Source organism: Haliaeetus leucocephalus, unplaced genomic scaffold (genome assembly GCF_000737465.1).
Source record: "Haliaeetus leucocephalus isolate CR32 unplaced genomic scaffold, Haliaeetus_leucocephalus-4.0 Scaffold555, whole genome shotgun sequence".
Lineage (NCBI taxonomy): Eukaryota > Metazoa > Chordata > Aves > Accipitriformes > Accipitridae > Haliaeetus > Haliaeetus leucocephalus.
The window spans coordinates 15,213,492-15,235,046 of NW_010972991.1; the positions used below are offsets into that span (position 1 = coordinate 15,213,492).

Sequence of the window (21,555 nt, forward strand, 5' to 3'; positions counted from 1 at the left end):
GGATTTTCATAGACATTACAGGAAACAAATCAGCCTTAAGCAATGCCCTTGGGCAACATACGGCATTTTTATTCATTTCTGTACACCTTCAAACTTCTGCTACGTGGCATAAGTAATTGATGTGCAACAGTCCCTGTTTCTTTCTCAACATACTAACACTCAGGTACTCACAGAATGAAACAGCTGCATGTACCAAATTAACATCAGTTATTACAGTTACATTAAATTCAACACAATATACATTTTAGTTTGGAATATTCTGTAGCATCCTCTGTGTGAGAAATAGTACAATATAGCATCACTAAAAATATCTACAAATACACGAATTATACAGTAGAAGGAGCACTAGCCCGTGGGTCAGGATGGCCGAGCGGTCTAAGGCGCTGCGTTCAGGTCGCAGTCTCCCCTGGAGGCGTGGGTTCGAATCCCACTTCTGACAACTGCCTTTTGGGGCTGCGGCTGGCCACCCGCGGTGTCGTGTTACTTAGAGCTCCATTCTAGGGCCAGTCCTGGGCAATATATTTACCAACGATCCGGATGCAGGAGTCGAATGCACCGTTAGCAAGTTTGCTGACAACACCAAATGGGTAGGTGCTGGTGACTCTCTTGATGCCTTGCATAGGGATCTGGACAGACTGGAGCTTTGAGCTATGATTAATGGAATGAAATTTAACAAGAACAAATGCTGGATTCTGCACCTGGGACAGAGTAATGCCAGGCACAGGTATAAACTGGGAGAGGAGTGGCTGGAGAGCAGCCCTGCAGAAAGGGACCTGGGGGTGACAGCAGGCGCAGTATGAGTCAGCAGTGTGTCCTGGCAGCCCAGAGGGCAAACCGCGTCCTGGGGTGCATCAAACACAGCACAACCAGCCCCTCAAAAGAGGGGATTATCCCGCTGTACACAGCGTTGCTGTGGCCTCACCCTGAGTACTGTGCGCAGTTCTGGGCCCCACAATTTAAGACAGATGTGAAGGTGCTTGAATGCGTCCAGAGGAGAACACAGCTGGTGAAGGGGCTGGAAGGAATGTCCTGTGAGGAGCGGCTAAGGACTTTGGGGCTTGTCTAGTTTGGAGAAAAGGAGGCTGCAGGGCCACCGCATTGCTCTCTGCAGCTTCCTGAAAAGGTCTCTTCTCCCTGGCGTCCAGTGATAGGACACGTGGGAATGGCTCAAAGCTGCATCAGGGGAGGTTCAGACTTGATATTAGGAAGCATTTCCTTACTGAGAGGGTGGTCAAAGACCGGAACAGGCTTCCTAGAGAGGTGGTTGATCCCCCAAGCCTGTCAGTAAGAGGCATTTGGACAATACCCTTAATAACATGCTTAAACTTCTGGTCAGCCCTAAATTGGTCAGGCAGTTGGACTAGATGATCGTTCTAGGTGCCTTCCCACTGAAATAGTCTATTCTATTCTGTTCTTTTCTATTCTAGTCTATAAAAATGGGATCTTAAATTAAAATGGGAAATCTAATTGTCTCAGCCTAAAGAAGGGAGCAGTTCAGAATCTAGCCCCCAAAATCTGGTGGAGTTTCTGCTTCCTCCCCACCACCGTGCCTGCACTAGCCCTGCATCTTCCCTCCACCAGCTGTGATGCTGGATGTCAGGTTATATACCTCACTGATGTAGCAAGAAATGTTACTCCCCCAAGCTGGTCTTCTGCTGCTTTAGGAAGTGGGACCCACCTGCCAGGCAATCACCTGGAATGTTGCTTTAGTGGCAAGAGCAGGGGAGTGAGTGGAGCAGAGCATGAGAGGGAGAAGCCAGAACCTCCCTCTCTCCCCCTTTTGCCAGAGGTGAGCTGTTATTTTGGCTTCAGATGTTTCCTAAAACTACAGCTTTCATCTCAAAGCTACCTTTTTTGGTTTTGCTTTTTTCTTCTTTCAATTTGATCTCCCAAATACTTTGGATATTGCATTATGTTCTTGTTTTCTTAAAATTTAAAAACCTCTCAAATGCACATATGAATCAGTAAATGAATTAAATGTGAATTAATATATTAATATTTTTAGTGCCGTAAGCTTTGTATGTTAAATATCCAGTACTGCAAATGCTCAGCAGACATGCAATAATGACCTCTAAACAAACACAGCACTAGATCATTATAAATTTGCAGCTAAAAAAGATGAATTGATGAATTATTTCAGAGGAAGAAACAGACTGAGGGAGTGTTTTATTTATCTGGTATTAACACAGACTCCAACAAAGGTAACTAATGCTTTCCACCTGCAAATGCTACCAACATTCCTTGAATAAAGTTGCTTACCTACCCAAAATACTTATCTACCATACCTTGTGTACAGATTTTCTCCAGAACCTTAACCCATGGGGTGGTATTAACCCACCCATTCTTACTAGGCAAGCAGCACTACAGTCAGTCAACATATACAGGGATGTTTTGCAGAACATCCTCGCAGAAAACAATGTTAAGATCACCATCTCCTGAACTGTTAATGCTCAATCGATATTTAATTCCATGTTCCAGGCAGCAATTCTACCAGTATTGGAATTCTGAAAGAAGCATATTTGCCTGCTATGAATGCATAGCAATTCTGGTGTGTTTGGGTCTGCCAGACATAAAACAAAATCAATAGGCAGCTGTCTAAAGCAGTAATCCACAACTTAAGTTGCAAGGTGCACGGTTGGCTGGTCTTCCTGTGGGATTCATTTTGGATGAAGCATCCTGGTTGTTTATAGTCTTTCAAGTCCCACCAACACAATTTACAATAGTAGTATATTTTCTACCTTATACAGGCATCAATCCAAGTATTATTAGAAGTTATTTCATCTAAACTGATAGTGTAGACTCTTCGTAATGTTTGCAGAAAAAACATAACTGCGATAGAGATATACAGAGAGAGAGAGAGGGAGAGAGAGAAAAACCATGAAATAATTGTATGTCACAAGCAAAACAGCAACTTGGAAGTCTAGAACCTCCTTAGCTTCATTTCAGTTATAATGTTAATATTGAGATCATATAAATCAGAATAGATGTACCTACAGTATTTGAGATGGTTTAAGCATCCTAGAAAACTACTAGTGAGAAGGCATTCACTAAACAGATTATGCATTCAATCACCTATTCAGCACTCTAGCTTTTTTCTACAGTCCCTTCCTGTACTTTAATACCCACTGAGAGGCTTGCATGGGGGGAGAGAGAGAGAGAGAACTGCACAGGGATCCAGCCACCATTCAGATAAGAAAAACCCTAACTCCAATGGAAGTTCAAAATATACTTCAGTGGTCCTAGGATTTCATTCCCTGATTCAAATCTCCATTTTGGACAAGGCTGCACAGGAGCTGCTGGACCTATGAAACAGCAGCAACATAACAGGATGCACAGAGCCACGGGTTAAAAAGTCTGCAGCCATGAACTCTGTAGAGCTTGTAGTTAACAGCATTTCCCTTCTAGTAACACATTGTAATGGGTGAATTAGGTATGCAGATGAGATTTCATTTGGATTTTCAATATAATTACACAATAAAAAACAAACAAACATTCTGCCAAGTCAACTCTCCCATATTCACAGACTATAATAATGGCCAAAAACAAGAGGGAGAAGGAGGGTTAAATCCAAGGCCATCATAAACAACAAAGACCACAGGATTTCATCAAGAAATCCCTGTAGAAAGTTCAATTACTTGTTCTCTGCAGATCATTTATCCTGAACTAAAGGCCTGCACAGAACAAAAAATCTGCCAAATCCTTTGTTAATATGTTGCGTAGGTTACAGTCACTATTAAGAATATGCACCAAATTGTGGCAAAGCACGTGTTAACTGATAGTAATGATTTCTGTGAAGAGAGTCTCTTCCCATAAATTGTCTTTCAGAAACTTTCACAAGACAGACTGGACAGAATCTAGACAGGCATTTGAGGGAAAGAAGAACAATTACTTTTAAAAAAATCTGATTATCAGTATTTATGCTAGCTATTTCATAGTCACATACCAATATCTGCACTCTTTTTATATACAAACTCTTTAGTGAGGCTAGGTTCAAACTCTTCACATGAATATGTTGAGCTCTCTAGCCAATTTAAAATGAAAATAATCATATCAGCTAGACAAGATGTCCAGGCTTAAGTAAGTTCCATTATTAAAGGAAGCACGTGATCAACTTTTTCTGAAATTAAAACTGCATACATCTTCGCCATTGCTAGTCACAAGGACTCAGACCAAACTCTGAACAGTCACATATGCTGTGAATATTTCCTGTGAGAAAATGTCACAAGGCAAGAAGTAGAGAACCACAAGCAACTCAGAAATCTTTTATGTCTCTGGAGTGGTGCACGAGGGAGTGCTTCTGGTAAATAAGATACAGAGAATGACAATTTTTTTTTTATTTTTTTTTTTTAAGAAAGGGACTATGCACTTTTTCAAACAAACATATTTCAGGATGCCAATGCAAACAGCAGGTAAAAGCCATGGAAAGATGTTGTGCTTTACCAAAGGAGCAGTTTTCTTTCAGCAAGCCTCTATTAAATACAATCTCTCAATTAATAAGGAATAAGGTGGCGGCTGCAGCCAGAGCTGTACCTGTGAGCAGAGCCCTTATTGACCAGAAGGGAAAGAACAGAGGCAGACCCCAATCCCTATGTGAAACCCCCCTGAAGGGGTTTCACGGAAATAGATAATTTTATGGGCAAGCCAGGCTTCTACCATTACTACCAGTGAACCATCATACATAAGAGGATATTGCCATATAGTATTTTTTCCTTCATAGAAAATTTTCTCCAGCAAATGAATGGCTGTCGCCAAACTCTTCTCCTCCTGGTTTTATAAATGTTGCCCATGGACTAGAGGAGAATACAGCAAGGCAGAGACCATCTCATTATATGCTCATCACAAAGCATAATAGATACCCAGATCTGATCAGTGCTTATTACTCAGCATGAGTGACTGAACAACTGAAATGGATGGAAACTGCGTCCAGTATTTCTCTCCTGACACCAAATCCACACATCACTTTGAAAAGCATGAGATGAAGTTCAGCCAAGTATATGCTAAGTAGGTGGACACTGAGGGAGTTTTGAGATATCTCATTACTTCCACTGCTCATTAGTGGATAGGACAGTATATTTCCAACACTTTGTGGTCTTCAAAGATTTTTTTTAAAACAGAAGTAAAAGGAATAATCAGGATACCATGGCTCACCTGCTCCCTTTGTCATTGAAACAAGCCTACACTGGCAGTTCAAAGCATGTCTGAATTTGCGTTTATCTTACTGAGAAACAATCCATTACCAGCAGCTAATGATCTTTTTTGCCCTAATGAATCTACCTCGAAAGGAATCTACCTGGGGCTCCATGCTGTTCACAGTTATTAAAACATGAAAGCTGGACTAACTCTGCTGAGGACATTGATGCTTAACTCTGATGTCATTAAATGTCAGCTTTATGAACTGGAATCCATTCAGACAACGCAAGTCTATCCTTATATTAAAGATTATGTATGCAGAAGCTCTTCTCTCAATGCAGGGGTCCTGGGTCTCTACTGGCATAAGCCACACTGCAGAGGTGCAGGCCCAAAGGGCAGCTTTGGCATGAGGAAACACGGGTGCCTGGAAGGTGAAAATAATACACAGTTGTTTCTGATAGCATAGAGATGCTCGTGACAGCACAGATAGAAAGCTACCTGCTGCAATCCAAGCTTACACGTGCATCTCCTATGGACAGACGTTATCACAGTATGGGGCAGCTTGTTATTCTTTCTGCTGCTAGTGCTTTTCATAACACATGCAAATGATTGAAAAAAACAGTATTTATTTGCAAGGCATGCCTTTCCTGAAGCCAAAGTCTTGCTCCTCTTGCAAAAGTCACATTCCCCTTTGAAAGGTAATGCTCTCTTTTTACTGTGGGCCAATCCACTGGCTGTTTGCTGCTAGAGTATCCACCCTTACCTCAGAGTGGTAATTTCATACTCGTGTTTAACTGGAACTAATTTATTTTCCTGTTCCTTCAGTGCTGGTGTTAGGCTCTGACAGCTCCACCTCTCCCCAACACAGCACAGCATGAGTGGATGGTCCCCATCCCTGCTGCACGGCTACAGAGACTCCCCACCAAATCACCCATGTACTTTAAGGCCTCCTCAAAAGGGAGGGCCCACAAGCCTTACATCATACAACCTCTAAGAAAACAAAAGTAGATGCTTTCCTGCCTTTCTTTCTCATTAACTAAAATGAGGAGCAGAGCTATATTACAGCCTTGTGGCAATGTGCTGGTTTTGGCTGGGATAGAGTTAATTTTCTTCACAGTAGCTACTCCAGGACTGTGTTTTGGATGTGTGCTGAAAACAGCGTTGATAACAGAGATGTTTTCGTTACTGCTGAGCAGTGCTTGCACAGAGCCAAGGCCTTTTCTGCTCCTCACCCCACCCCACCAGCGAGGAGGCTGGGGGGGCACAAGGAGTTGGGAGGGGACACAGCTGGGACAGCCGACCCCAACTGACCAAAGGGATATTCCATGCCATAGGACGTCATGCTCAGCATATCAAGCTGGGGGAAGGAGGAAGGAGGGGGATGTTCGGAGTGATGGCGTTTGTCTTCCCAACTAAGTCTTATGCATGATGGAGTCCTGCTTTCCTGGAGATGGCGGAACACCTGCCTGCCCATGGGAAGTCTGAATGAATTCCTTGTTTTGCTTTGCTTGCATGCACAGCTTTTGCTTTACTGGTTAAACTGTCTTTATCTCAAACCCACGAGTTTTCTCATTTTTAGTCTTCGATTCTCTCCCCCATCCTGCTGCAGGGGGGGAGTGAGCAAGCGGCTGTGTGGGGCTGAGCTGCCAGCTGGGGTTAAACCACGACAGGCAATCAGCATTGGACAAAGCAGAAGATATCCAAGCAACAGCAGTGTCAAGATTCTTTACTCAGTACCTGGTGTAGGGTTTACTGAATAACAATAATAAAAAATACCTCTGCATTGTCATGTGCAATTTTGCTTACCTCCCTTTTTATATGAGAAACACTTAATTTTCAGGAGACATTATTATAAACACCAACTGGAATATAATAAATAAACAGCAAATGTCAATAAACCTGCCTCTCTATCTGACTGGTGTCAGTTAAGGTAAAATAAAGATTACAATCTCTGTGTAAGCAAAGTTATATAAGTAGGTGAGTGGGTTTAAAAACAAAACACATATCTCAGAAAGTTATATTTACCTGTCAAAGCAAGTAAACTACCAGATGAAAGGAAGGATAAGTCTGAATATGATTAAAGCCTTATTTTTTTCCCCAAAGAGCACAGATTTAGACTTGCTGAAGTCTGCATATTTAAAATACACAATAATAAAGATGAGCTATTGAGTCATCACCAATTATTTTAAGAGCAAATTGTTTATTTATAAAGAAACTGACATTTATAAAGAAAGACAAGAAGGACTCACAGTTGAAGCAGTCTTTGGGGCTTGGAGGTTTTTTTTGTTTTGTTTTGTTTTTCTAACTTAATTTACTTTGCTTCATTTCCATTTCTAACTTCAGAAGTATCACATTTCAAATCTTTCCTTTTTGGCTTCTCCTATTATGGCCTTTACAGTTTGTGGCAAACCTTTCACACACCTTAATAAGATGTCATCTGTTAACGTGATAGTCCTATCTATCAAACAGGTGAAACTAAATAAGTGTTATAACAGAAATCAAAGCTGCCCAGCAGTCAAATGTCACAAACACCAATTTGTTTAGCTCTTTGGATAATGTCGCGTCCCCACCAACTGGACTAAACGCAGTTAAAATTAAGAGGAAGCTGTGTTGAGTTTTCATAGAGAAAAGGTGAGCACAGGGCACCAGTCTGCCTTGTGTTTTAGCTGCTGAGCCTCACCAGCAGCCCACATGGATCACACTGGGGACGCTGGCATTGAACAGGTTTCTAGCATCTCCACCCTGAGTTACAATGCCCACAAGAGAAATATGGCTCAATGTCAGGACTCTCCCTGGGCTGTCCTGCATGGATCGCAGGCATAGCTGCATTACTTTACCGTCCTCTCCTAAATAACCTCTCCTCCATAATTAGACTTACTCTTTATCTGCAGTCTAGCCCAGTATCCTCTTAAAACACACAAGAACATCCATGCTGGATCAGACCTATGGTCAGCCTAGCTCAGCATCCTCTGGGATGGTGGCCAAGACCAGCCCTAAGGGAGAAATCAATACAGACAGTGGCAAACAGCAGGGCAAACAGTAGGACAAAGCTTCCCAGCTCCTGGGAATTTGGGATTCAGAGGCTTCATAATATAGAGGTATTTCTCTGTGTTTCACAGCCTGCAACAGACTGAGGCTGCTGGGGACCTCTGGGGATCCACCAGTCCATCCTCCTGCTCAGAGCTGGCTCAGCTGCAGCAGATTGCTGAGGGCCATAACCAGTTGGGTTTTTACTGTCTCCCAGGATGGAGACCATACAGCCTCACGGCAACCTGTTCCAGTGTTTGACCACCTTCACATTAAAAAAAAGCTTTTTCTTATGTTTCCTGAAATTTTTAGCATTCACATGCTGCTGCAACAAATTCCAGAGCCTGCCTATGCACTGCCTGAGGAGCCATGAAGAAACCTGTATGGGGTGGGGATTATAATAAGGGCAATGTTTCTCATATCTCACTACACTCTGCATGGGACCACTGCTCTAACATAATGTGAAGTGATCTTAGAAAGGTTTTAAGACCACAGAAAAGGTCTTAAGACAACAGCATTCATTACTTTTATTGGAATACTCTGAGATACTTAATTTTCCTGGGTTGTGGACTTTCACTGTGTTGCCCAGTTCTGGACTTTCACCATGTCGTCCATAAGGATTCCTTTCTTTGTCTGTCTTTGTCATGAGCAGTGGAGGCATCTAGCATTGCTCCGTAATACCCAGAGAACCAAGGTAATTCTGTTTGCAACTAGTTTCTGATAATAAATGCCAAACTATTTCTCATCTCTCAGATTAGAAAAAGCAGGCAAAATGCAATGACTTGCCAAAAGGTAAATAACCTTTTGATGGCATCTTCCATTCTTGGAGCTATTCTCATAAATAGCTTTTTTGCTCTTATGATGCATCTGTTGCAATTATTTCTCCCCTTCCCATGAGACTCCCCATCTGCTATACACATCTGAAATGGCATCTTATAATTCATGCTAAGAAAGCAGCCTTATCTATTCAAGACTTCAGATTCACTTTTTCATAAAGATCAGCAGGAATAGAGAAAGATATTAGGAAATCAGACCTAGAATTCTGTGTTCAGAAAATAACCTTGTTCATGTTAAGAAACAGACAAAAAAAAAAAAAAGAGGCTTTAGGGATGAGGGAAGGTTTCATCTGACAGTACACTTCACAGGAGAATATGCATTTAAAATAAGATGAATAGAAGGAGCTGACCAATCACTTGTCATACAGAGGAACAAAAGAGTTTGCCATGATAAGGCTGAAGCCACTGGTGTTGTTCTTTCACTGTGGTTATTTAATACAAAGAGTATCTGAGTTATATTAAAGATGGAAGATCAAATAAGGATAAAAGCTAAGACTGTGTGGTCAACCCCAGCCCCTCATGGAGTTTGTTATGCAGTTTTGGATTAGCTCTTGAGAAAGCTCAATTTCTTCCGGAAGAAAAGTTAAGTGAATAATAAAGCAGGTTTTCTACCTTGGTTGAAACATGGATAAAAGGGTGGAAGTCACACTGTATTGAGGCCATAAAAAGATTACAGAGATTAAGGCGAATACAGTATGACGTAACAAGTCCTGTACACACCTGGGTTGGCCCTTTTGGCTTTGCTATAACGCAGATAGAAGAATGAATCATACACCAAACATTATCCAAAATAAATCATGCACCATATCTAGTGGTAAATGAACTATCCCTGCTTCTCAGAACTGCTCTTTTCATAAAGAGTCACCTCTCTAGAGAGTCTGAAGAGAACTGAGTGAATTTTCTTCCTGTAACTGTAAGAACCAGGAAACAGCGCTAAAATTCTCATGTAAGAAGTTCAATTTCAACAGCTAGAATTTTAATATGGCTACCTAAGTTTTGCTATAAAAATTATACTTGTATTAACAATGAATTTTTGGATGTTTATAAGCTTAGAAACTGTTACAGAAATGAGAAATCAAAAATATTGGCTGTAGGCAAACCAGCTTCCAGTGTTCTTCTGATAATTACAATTAGGGAGCTTAATGAAATCCAGCATATCAGATTAGTTTCACAAACCTTACACCTCTTGACTTGTACTACCATGACATCCTCCGACAAGTATGGAGCAAATGGATTAGATCTGCAGACTAATTTTATAGTCTTCCCTTCAGACTGATTTTCTTGTATTTCTGGCAATATTTAAGAAAATATTTTCCAACTAATGGAAAGTCATTTAGTGCTCTCACCAAATTACTCCTCAATGAGTCTGGAGCAGATACACTTTCTTTCTCCCAAGTGCCTTTGATTTCTTCTCTGTACACACAGACATGCACTTAATTAAAACTTTCCATCGAAGTGGCATTAGCTAGACACACAAGGCATACCAAGTTGCTCTTGGGCTTCCTGCCAGAAAGCCAGCAGTGCTGATGCCTTATTTCATTTAATTTAAAGTGTCAGCAAAACAGGCAATTTATGACCACATAAATACAGAGCCAACAACCTATGACCACTATCTGTGGCAATACAGCACAGACGTAGCCATTTAGTGCATCCCGTTCCCTCGGACTGGTTCATGTTGCGGAATGTGGAATCAGAACACGCTTTACTAAGTGTTTTCTGTAACACCGTAATAAAATAAATCACCAGTATGAGTGTTTAAAAAGGTGTCAGGGAGCAGCATGAACAAATCCCATTAGCAGACAATGGGATTTGTGCAGATATCTACTATTTACCACGTTGAAAATTTAACCCCGGGGCTTTATACATAAAAGCAGGATGCAGGCATATCACATTGTGAAATGAGGTTTGGTTTTTATCAGGATATTGGGATTTTTATTAGGAAAGAAAGATACAGGGAGAAAAGCCTTATAGTGTTATGATGGCGGGCAGGGATTTTAAAAAGCATCCACAGAAAGGGAGACATCTGATAAATCATGTAATTGCTAGAAGCATTTGAAAAAGTCTGTAGGACATGACAACAGCTCTCATTATGTGGTTCCAGTTCTGCTTCAGAAGGTTTCAGAGATGTATCTGGCAAGCAACCCCCGAGAGAAAATGTATTTCTGACCACCAGTGTAGCTATTCTTACATGTGAAAGATGCAGTAGAATCTAGGCGATGCCACTTAGCTCTATTAGGTGCTGATTGTCACACGTGCCTTTCACATTTAAGTGTAAATTAAACTAGAGTGGTTTTAAATTGAGACTAGGTTTCATCTGAGGCAGCACTGATAACTCTATAACCTACAGACTTCATTTCCTAAAAATAAGAGAAATCTTACAAAGTTATTTTTACAGCCAGAATCTAACAGGAGCAGTTCTGCTAAGACTGGAAACACACCAACAACTGGAGATATCTTCAGGGCGCTGAGGCCCAAGCTCAGCAAGAAATCTGAGTATGAGGAAAAGTTGATCATTGTCTGGGAAATATCTTTATGCTTTCTTGTGCAAGAAGTGACTGAACTGGGGCATGAGCACCTTCAGCTGACTTCATCATTCAGCAAGACTGACTGACCTTCAGTTTACACCTTGGCATATTTTTCTTCCAAATGAATTTCCTGAAAAGCAAAACGAAACATTTTCCTCATCCTGCATACTCTTGGTAAAGAGTATTGTGAAAAAAATCAGGTGAAGTCCTGACTTCTAGAATAAGAGCAAAAGAATTTCACTGACTTCAGAAATGCCAGAGTTTTGCCCTTCAGCAGGAGCTTGAACAGAGTGTAACAGGGAATACATCCCTGTACAATGAAGAGCCCAGCCACATACATGACATATCTTAAGGGTCTTGCTCAGAAACTCTGTGCCTCCTGAACCTTCTAAAGCATAAGGGAACAGGAAACATGACCAGAAAGGTGTCTGCAGTTTTGCTTACACATTAATTGCTTGAGAAGTAAATAAACACGCTAGTATTCCAATGCAAAGAAAAACAAATTAAAAAATCCAGTCACTGAGGTGTTATGTCCTCTTTGTAATCTCAAGTGCCAGCCACTTGTGAAGAAGGATCTTATAGTATTGAAGGTTATAACTGAAGTGCAAGTGTGATCCTATAATTAAAGAATCTGCAGGCAATTGTAGGGTTCGGCGTTCGGAAGATCTCACGATGTCACGGAAAGTTAGAGGGTTAGTCGCAGCCTTATGATGTGTCTGTAATCCCACCTACCCTTGTTAGTATAAAAGGAATTGACTGCGCAATAAAAGGCGGAAGTTGGCGCTCACACTGTGTGTGTTATCTGTCTCTTTCCCTGGTCTGGGGGTGATCAGTGATCTAATCGTGGCACCTTGATATGCGGCGAACGCTACAGGCAATAATCATGACACCTAAAAAACCTGCAAGATACAGCAAAGAAACTCAATAGGAGAATGAAATAATTCTGAGTATTAGAGCTACAGCATGAAGTTGGTGTAGAAACGGGGATGACTTTCTCTAACAAAAAGATGCACACAGGTTGGCTGGTTAGATCACGCAAATGCCTTTCAAAGTCTCTACACGAGGCAGAGTAGAGCCTTATTGTAAAATAGACTTCTCTAAAAATATAATTGAGAAAACGTTAATCACTTAAGATAAATTTAAACAGACTTAAATTTCTTTTCTATTTCCATTTGTAAAAACATAGATTATATCCAAATATTACTTCACAACTTATAATTAAGGATGCAGTTGCTTGAGGCAATTTTTTTAAAAGCTGTTCACCATAGCTTAAATTCTTTGTGATTTTATTTGTATTTATAGGAAGCCAAATTTTTATTAGATGGACTGGTAAACTAAAAATATGTATTTTCTATATTTTGTTATACAGGCAACCATTTTGTTTGAGCTTAAGCTCCAGTATATGAACACTGATTGGGCTTTTTACATTGTACTGGCTCTGGCTGGGATGGAGTTAATTTTCTTCATAGCAGCCTGTATGGTGCTGTGTTTTGGATTTGTGACGAAAACAGTGTTGATAACACATCAGTGTTTTGGCTATTGCTTACACAGTGTCAAGTCCTTCTTTGTTTCCCACTCTGTCCCCCTGTCTTGTGTGTCCCATCCCCCCTGCCCTCCCCCAAGTAGGCTGGGGGGTGGGCAAGAAGCTGGCAGGACACACTGCCGGGGCAGCTGACCAGAAATGACCAAAGAGATATTCCACACCTATACGATGTTGTGCTCAGCAATAAAAGCTGAATAAAAGGAGGAGGAAGGGGGGACGCTTGTGGTTATGGCATTTTCCTTCTAAAGTAACTGTTATGTGTGTTGAGGCCCTGCTTTCCAGAAAGCGGTTAAACATCTGCCTGCCAATGGGAAGCAGTGAACGAATTCCTTATTTTCCTTTGTGCACTTTTGCTTCACATATTACTCTGTTTTTATCTTGATGCACAAATCTTCTTACCTTCCTTCTCTTTTCTCCCCATCCCATGGGACAGTGGAGTGAGGGAGTGGCTGTGTGGGTGTTTGGTTGTTGGCTGAGGTGAACCGACCACATAATCTGTAAACTCTTCAGGACTTTTTCTGCAGATCCATGGCAAATTAAATTTTTATCATCTTACTACTTCATTAGTTAAACATTGTTACTTTGGGGTTTAATTTCATTATTACCAGAGGAACTAAAAAAGATCATAATCCTCTTCCATCCAGTAGGAGGAGTAATATTCAGAGAAGTGAGACTCAAAGAAGGTAACAGAGGATAAGGTTTCAAGAAGTGTATGTTTAAGACAGCTACCATGTTGCAGAGGCCCAAATGCAGTGTCCTGGATGGACTTGGTCACAAGGAGATCATTAAGAATTTTGGTGAACTGAGTCCAAGCGGGTGAACTGAGTGCAAGAGGCAGAAGATGCACAGTACATGCTCGGACAAGATAGAGACAGAAAACAGGAAACTGGGCACAAAGGCATCAGAGAAAGTAGTGTGTGGCAAATACCAAATCCAATGAAAAGACGAAAACTAAGCAGATGGAAGACTTGACAGAGGAAACACCTGACAAAGATAAATTGCCAATCTACAGGGAAGCTCAAGTTCTGCTGTACGGTTAAGTTCTAGAGCTACAAACACATGAAGCTGTCAAGAAACACAGAGAACTTGGTCCCTTACATCCTGAATCAGTTAGAACTGGGGTAGTGTGAACATTTAAGGTGAAGAAGAAAAATCTTCCCTGCTGCTATCTGATGTAAGCAAGCAATCATTCATAACTGGATCAACATGCTCAGGTCCACGTCCTCTCCTTCTTGCTTACCCACACCTAGAACTAACGCTGCTGAGAGAAGCCATGGGTTATCAGAAGAGAGCCTCACTCCATATTGAAAGGATGAATACTGCAAGAGAGAGACCATGTATGCACTGAAGGCTTGAATACCCCATCTGAAAAGTTATGTGGCCTATTAATAAATCTGAGCTCTCATTAAGCATAGCATAGGCTGGAAAAAATGGCCAGGTGGGTAAAAGTGAAAAAAAACCATTGAAAACCAAGAAACAGTCAGTATAGGGTGTTACACATTCTGTTGCCCTATATACATCTGTATACTAGACTGTGTCTGTTCTGGTTGAATTAGAAACCAAGTCCCACAGCTGCCTTATCATTTTGCATGATTCAGCCTCCAGGCCCCAAAGCAATGAAACAGTGCAAGATACTGGAAGTTCATATTGGGGGAATGGTAGTAAGTTTAAATGAGTCCATGTTAATAGGTATTATTTTGCAGTTCACTATCATAACAAAGTTCAGCAGTAAGAAATTTAATTCCATAACAGAGCAGAAGAGACAAAGCATGTTACAGCTTCATTCAAATAGTGTTACTTCCAATTAAAAAGCAAAAGAAAGGGGATAGTAAGCACCATGTGAATTTAGGTCAAACCAGATAATTATTTTTGTACACTTACAAATCCCAAAGAAAAGAACTTTGACATATAATCTTAGTGTTCAGTAATGGACACAGTTTTGTGGCCATCCACTGGCCATACTTCAAAACCCAGCAGAGGTATCAGAACAAACACACAAACGGTCCAGGACTAATGCCAATAAAAACCATGAAATTTAGAAACCATGTGTAAGTATAACCTTTCTGCAGCTAAGGGGAAAGAAGAAACTAGGCTTATATTATCTTGAAAACACTACAGTCTGTTCATATCAGGAGCTTATAAATTAACACTAGTTCTTTAACTTTCTAATCAAAACCAGATATAAAAATAGGAAGTCAGTAACTGTCAGTGACTAAAAAGCTGATGTGTCTTCCTGAATCTCTTCACCCTCCTTCTATACCAGTCACATTACTTGCCCAACTCAGCTATCATCTAAGATTATAAACATGCCAATATAAGTAGACACTGGAAGAAAGGTTTGTTTTTCTACTTAGCACAGGACTCAAATTGCTGCTGACAGACCTGGCTAAAAAAAACTTATTATGACTTTCCAAGGTGGCTGTTTGGAATATAATTTGGAAAGAAAACTATTTGCCTCCAGAAACAACTGCTGTGCTACGAAAGTCTTGGACCACTGGCCAAGTCTGCCAGCACTGCCATTCATGCAATCTGGCCATCCACCACGAAGCACCCAACTAGCCCCTGGCACATAAGAGAAGTTACCAGCTGCATTAGCCACCAGCGCCTCAGCCTGGAGTCACACCCTGTAAATAAAATGCTCTTCACAAAGAAGACCACAATAAAAATAAACCCTGAGTTCACAACAGGGCGATCAGGCTGCCTGGAGATCAGAGTCCTTTCCTCTTTTTGTTTGCCTTTTCTTTCTTTCCTCCAAAATAGTTTGAATTAAACCTGGTAACACTAGCCCTCAACAGCCTAAGCGCTGGCAACAGATCAGACAAGCTCTAGCTGCTCTCTTACCTCTACGGACCTTCTTGAGGTTCAAACCAATGGAGGGGAAAGGAGACACCATGCACTTATGGCAGGAGACAACTCAGACTTGGACATGGCAGCTGACTTCTAAGTAGCCAGAGATACTAGTGGTAGTCTGCACTTCACAGGACCAAGGTGGTATCCTCCACAAGCCCAATTCAAACATATGCCATGTGCAAGGCTCCTCAAAAAAAGGACAAATGGATGCAGCTCCAGAAATGGAGCTGTATTGCATATACGCTTAAGCAAATGTCCTCATACTTCTCACCTCCTGCTTCTCACAATTGCTTCCTTCAGTCTCCTAAACTCATTTCGGGAAACAAATGGCTGGGCACTGGGGGTTAGATTTGTCACTTAGGCCATCTTTTGAAGAGCTCTGATCTAGGCTAGAGAAGGAAAAGAGAACTGAGCATGCCATCCAGGAGAAATACTCTCCAGCTGCGTGGACATAGTTTAAATGAGTTATACAACATAAGGTTTCCAAACTGAAGAACATATACAACCATAGGTTAGAGTACCCCTGAACATCATGATGCCAGTGGTAGGTAGACAGTCAGACAGAGTTTACTGCAAATCCTGAGGATGTGCTAATTTGGGGCCTATCTTCGCAGAGCAACTTCCACACATAAAATTGGTTCCCACAAAATAAAAATCCCTTCTCTAAAGCCATTTACATACTTTTCCCTTCCACAGGAGGACAATCATATCGGCAATTGCTCTTGCAAGACTGAAATAAGTACGCAACATGAATAATACAACACATCAGAAACTCATTGGTATACATACTCAGTGCTAGTGTCTATTGTAGATTTAATTAATTGGAGAAAATTAACACGATAGAGAAAAAGATGAGAGCAGAATACAAGACAACACAGAGAAACCACAATAGTTCAGTATTTAAAAGCATGGGATCAGCTCTCAAATTAAACTGAAATCAAGAGGAATTCACCTCTGTTAGAGATGTCAGTTCACATTAACAATACAGCTTCTTTTAAAGCAGCTGAGAAATATCTTCCTCACATACAAATTTTGCCAAAGCTGTTCTGATAGGACAGTCACTTTTATCGACTTCATTATTCAGTCCATTCAACAGGGATTAACCACTAAAAATAAACTTTATATGCAAAATCAAGAGAAAGGTATAAATAAAAAAAAAGGAGCTGAAATACTATATACCTGATAATTTCCAAAGATCTGGTGGCAAGAGATAATTCAATTTATGAATCAGAGTTTTGTAATTTTGTTAAATGTTTTGTGGAGATTATAATTAGCAAGGTATTATTAGAACTAATTAAAAACTAATTTTACAAGAAAATAAACCTTAAATCATCCTCTCCTATAGAAAAATAGCTTTGTTCCTCATGGTATTTCCAAGTAAATACAGTATTTCTTTTTAGGAAGAGAATTAATGTATCAAACCGAGATTTTCAAAACCTCTCTATATTAGGCAGTCTGTTTGTAGCAGTTTATAACCTTTGAAAATGATCAATAAAACCTCAGGATTTTCTTGTTCACAATTAATAGTCCTCTCTGAGAATTAAATTCAAAATGCACTGCAATTGGGAGAACAAAATACCTGACAAGTACTCAATCACTGCCTAACTAAAATATGGTACCAATCTCAAGAATACTCGATGTAATTTCCCAGTTTACACACAGGAGGCTACTATTATGGAAGTCCCCTCTGCCTCATTCCCTCCCGGAAGCAGGAAATCCTTTATTGATTGCAAGTGGTTCAAAACAGTCTGCGTAAAGTGAGAAATAGCAGAACACAGTACAGTGGAGAGGCAAAGAACTTCTGTTCCCCAGATGTGCCTTTTTTCATAAAACCTCTTGTTTGCAGACATGAAAGAGAATTTCATATTGTCTGTAATATTCCTTATGAGGAATTTTCATTTGCATAGTAATCAAGATTCAACCTGGGAGAAAAAAAGATAAAGGTAATTTCAAGGCTACCAATCGAACACAACTCTTCATCTTGCCATTACTTTAAAATGCTAAGAGAAGATAAAGTGACTATCCCGAGAGTAAAAAAATGTTTAGATCAGCCCAGAAGGAGTTCATATGGGGCAGTATTAAACTGTGGCAAAAATAACCCACATGAATATAATTTAATATAATAATTTGTTTCACTTTGCAGAATGTCTTTGGTTAACTTGAGTGTTAATATTCTGCAGAGGCAATCAATTAAAAGCAGAAATCCTCAAATGGGAAGTTTGCAATTCTATTACTGTACCCTCAGCAACAGTTATCTTAAGCTCATCATGCTGACAAAACAACGGATTCTGTACTTGCCTAAAAATAAGACCAAAGTTTCCTTTTCCTGCAAAGTTACTATAAAAACGTACTGCATTCGCACCTTGTATACCAGGTAACAGAATCTGGAGACGATGCCAATACCACTTCAGACAGACGCAAAATATCCCATTGAATTTGTTGCCATGTGAGGCAGCGGTGCCCATGGTTGCAGGAGCACAAGGGCCTGGGCAGCCCCTGGTAGCACCCTGACTCAGGCGAGGCTGCAGCTCACGCTGAACCCTTCGCAACTGGTGTGGGACCTGATGCCTCAGAAACCCAAGCTGCTTTTTCTTATTATTTGCCACCCCTGATTCCTGCAGGCATGCAAGATGCTGCTTCATACGTGCTAATTCTTAAGGGCAAGCTAGCCTCTCCTCTTCCCAACAATTCAGAAGAGATGAGCTGCTTCTCCAGGTACCAGATTAAAGGTGGTCTGCCACTGCACGGGGCAAACGTTTCACTAGGCTGCCATGCGACTGGGGCACAAGTGTTAAGTCATTGACTAGCTTGTACTAAAAACCTAAAAGCCTACCAACAAGCAAAAAAAAAAAATCAGGGAGTTCACACAGGGGAGGAATGCTCTATAGTATCTTTGTTCCACAGAGAAATCACACTTCCCTGCAGAAGACCCATAGGTGCAGAAGCTGGTACCTGGCAAGGTGCCTCAGGTGCCGCAATGGTTTGTGTGGCTGCAGGAACTGTGGGGGAAGCAAAGCCATGCTGTCTGCTGACGGATACAGGAGCAGAACCACACTACCTGATGCTTAAAAGGAACACTTAAAAGAGCATAGGAAGTAGAGAGCATGGATTAAAAAACGTTGATTTTTGAGACATTTGGGGTATGGCATTGAATCATGCAGAATAAGAGATGGAGATTACCTTATATTCAGTATGGACACCCTAAAATGGCAAAAAAGAACCTATCTTACACTGGAGCTTTTTTGTCCTGGTGTTACTTTCCACACCCAGAAAGCAGGAGGGATGCCCTCCAGCACTACTACAATGTCTTCTTTGGCAGTCTTGCTGTGACCCATTATGCCTTGGGGATACTATTTGCCTTTGTACTACATGGCCTGTATGCCACATGCCTATCAATTAAAGTAGACCAAAGCTTACAGCAAAGAAAAACCAATCAATATAATAGAAAGGGCAATATATCTAGCTGATGTATTTTGTATAACAATACATTTGGAAAATGTAAAATTTTCAGATTAGAGTCACAACAGCCATACTATTTTTTGGAGATGAAAAGCATAACAACAAAGGTGAAAACTGACCTCTTAGTGCCAAACATAATGGTGTGGGCTTCTTTCACATTTATGAATGCACTGCTCTGCACAGGCTGTTTCTGTTTACCTGGATGAGAAGAAAGAGAGAGATTTTTAGATCGAGCAACTCAGGACCTTGATTTTAATGTCCTGAAAAATAAATACATTAGCAAACATCTTCCAGTGCAACTTCACAGAATACCTGGCAATTTTATAGAAATACAAAGGTTAGCAAAACAATGTAAAGGTTAACAAACACAAGATAAAAGTTAAAAAAACTAAGATCAAATCCTACTGGTAGGGCTTAAACCTGAGGTTGTTAGAGCAGTCACTCAACAAAAGAGTTAAGTATAATGCTATATGGTAGTGCAACATCTAAAAGCCCTTGCCTCTGAAAGGGCAATTCACATGCCCAACTGAAATTCAGGTGCCTCAAAGCAACTAAACGACATCTTCCTGAAATGCCAGTCTCAACACGGCTATATAAATTTACATCTTAATTGCATTTTGATGCTCAATTTGTTGAATGACTACCTTAGTAAATTAGTCACTTTTCCAGAAAGAAACCATTAATATAAATAAGAAATTCCCTGGAGTGGGCCTACTAAGTATGGACCTCAGGAAACATTATTATTTGAACAAAAAGGAATTCCAACTTTCATATAAAAAATAAAAATATGAAAATATTATAGAATAATAGAATAATTAGGTCAGAAGGAACTGCCTAGTCCAACCCACAGCTCAAAGCAGGTGTAATCAGATCAGGTTGCTCAGGGATATGTCCAGTTGAGTCTTGAACACCACAACCTCTCTGGGGAACCAGTTCCAGTACTTCACCACAATCATGATAAAAACATTTTTCCTAATACTTAATGAGAATTTTCCATGTTACACCTTGTGTCCACTGCCTCTTATCATATCACTGTATACCTTCGAGAAAGATCTAGCTCTACCTCCTCTATATCCTCCACTCAGGTACTCGTTGACAGCACTAAGGTCTCCTCTTGGCATATCTGCTAGGGCTGAGTTGATACAGCTCTCTCAGCTTCGTGTCATATCCCATTTGCTCCAGTCCCCTGACCACCTCCTTTGGTCTCCATAAGTCAACATCCTTCTTGTTCTGGGGAGCCCAAAACTGGACATGGCACTCCACAGTCAGTCTCACAAATGCCAAGTAGAGGGGAAGGATCTTTCCCTGACCTGCTGGCTATACTCTTACGCATGCAGCCAAGAGATGCAGGTGACTTTCTTTGCTGTAAGGGCACGCTGCTGGGTCATGCCCAACTTGCTGTTCACTAGGGCCCTCAGATCCCTTTCTGCAGCACTGCTTCCCAGGCGGCTGGTCTTATTCCATTCCATGGGCAAGACCTTGCATTTGCTTTTGCTGAACTTCATGAGGTTTCTGTCAGCCCACTTCTCCAACCTGCCCAGGTCTCCCTGCAGAGCAGCACTGCCCTCCAGCACATTGACTGCTGCCTGCAATTTGATGGCATCCACAAACTTGCTGAGAACTGCACTCCATCCCATCACTGATGTCATTAATGAAGATACTAAACAGCGTTGGTCCCCGTATTGAACCCAGAGGGACCTCACTAGTTACAAGCTGGGCGTGACATTTTCTGTTTTCCAGTCATAAAGATCCTCCCCCAGTTGCCATGACTTTTCAAAGATGAGAGAGCAGCCTCACAACGACATCAGCCAGCTTCTTCAACACCCTTGAGCACATCCCATCTGGTCCCGTGGACTTGTGTACATCCAAGTGGGCTAAGAGATCCCTAATGCTGTCTTCCTCTACTGCACATACCACTTCACTCTGCTCAGGCACCTGGGAGGCCTGAGGACAAGTCTCTCTAGCAAAATCCAAGGCAAAAAAGGCATTGAGTACTTCAGCCTTTTTTCCACACGGCCACACTGAGCAATGGGCCCATGGTCCCCTTGCTTTCCCTTTTGCTGCCAATGTACTTACAGAAACCTTTCTTGTTTCCCTTCACCTCCTTGGCTCATTTCAGTTTCAGCTGAGGTACAGGTTTCCTGACTGTATTCCTGTGTGTTCCTACATGTCCCACATTCGCCCC

The 21,555-nt window shown here is 41.1% G+C and overlaps 1 non-coding gene across 1 annotated transcript; it reads left to right on the top strand.

Moving 5' to 3' along the window:
• Window positions 1-356: 356 nt before the first annotated feature.
• TRNAL-CAG lies at window positions 357-439 on the top strand. Its single transcript has one exon. It is a non-coding gene; the product is annotated as a tRNA-Leu (tRNA).
• Window positions 440-21,555: the final 21,116 nt, after the last annotated feature.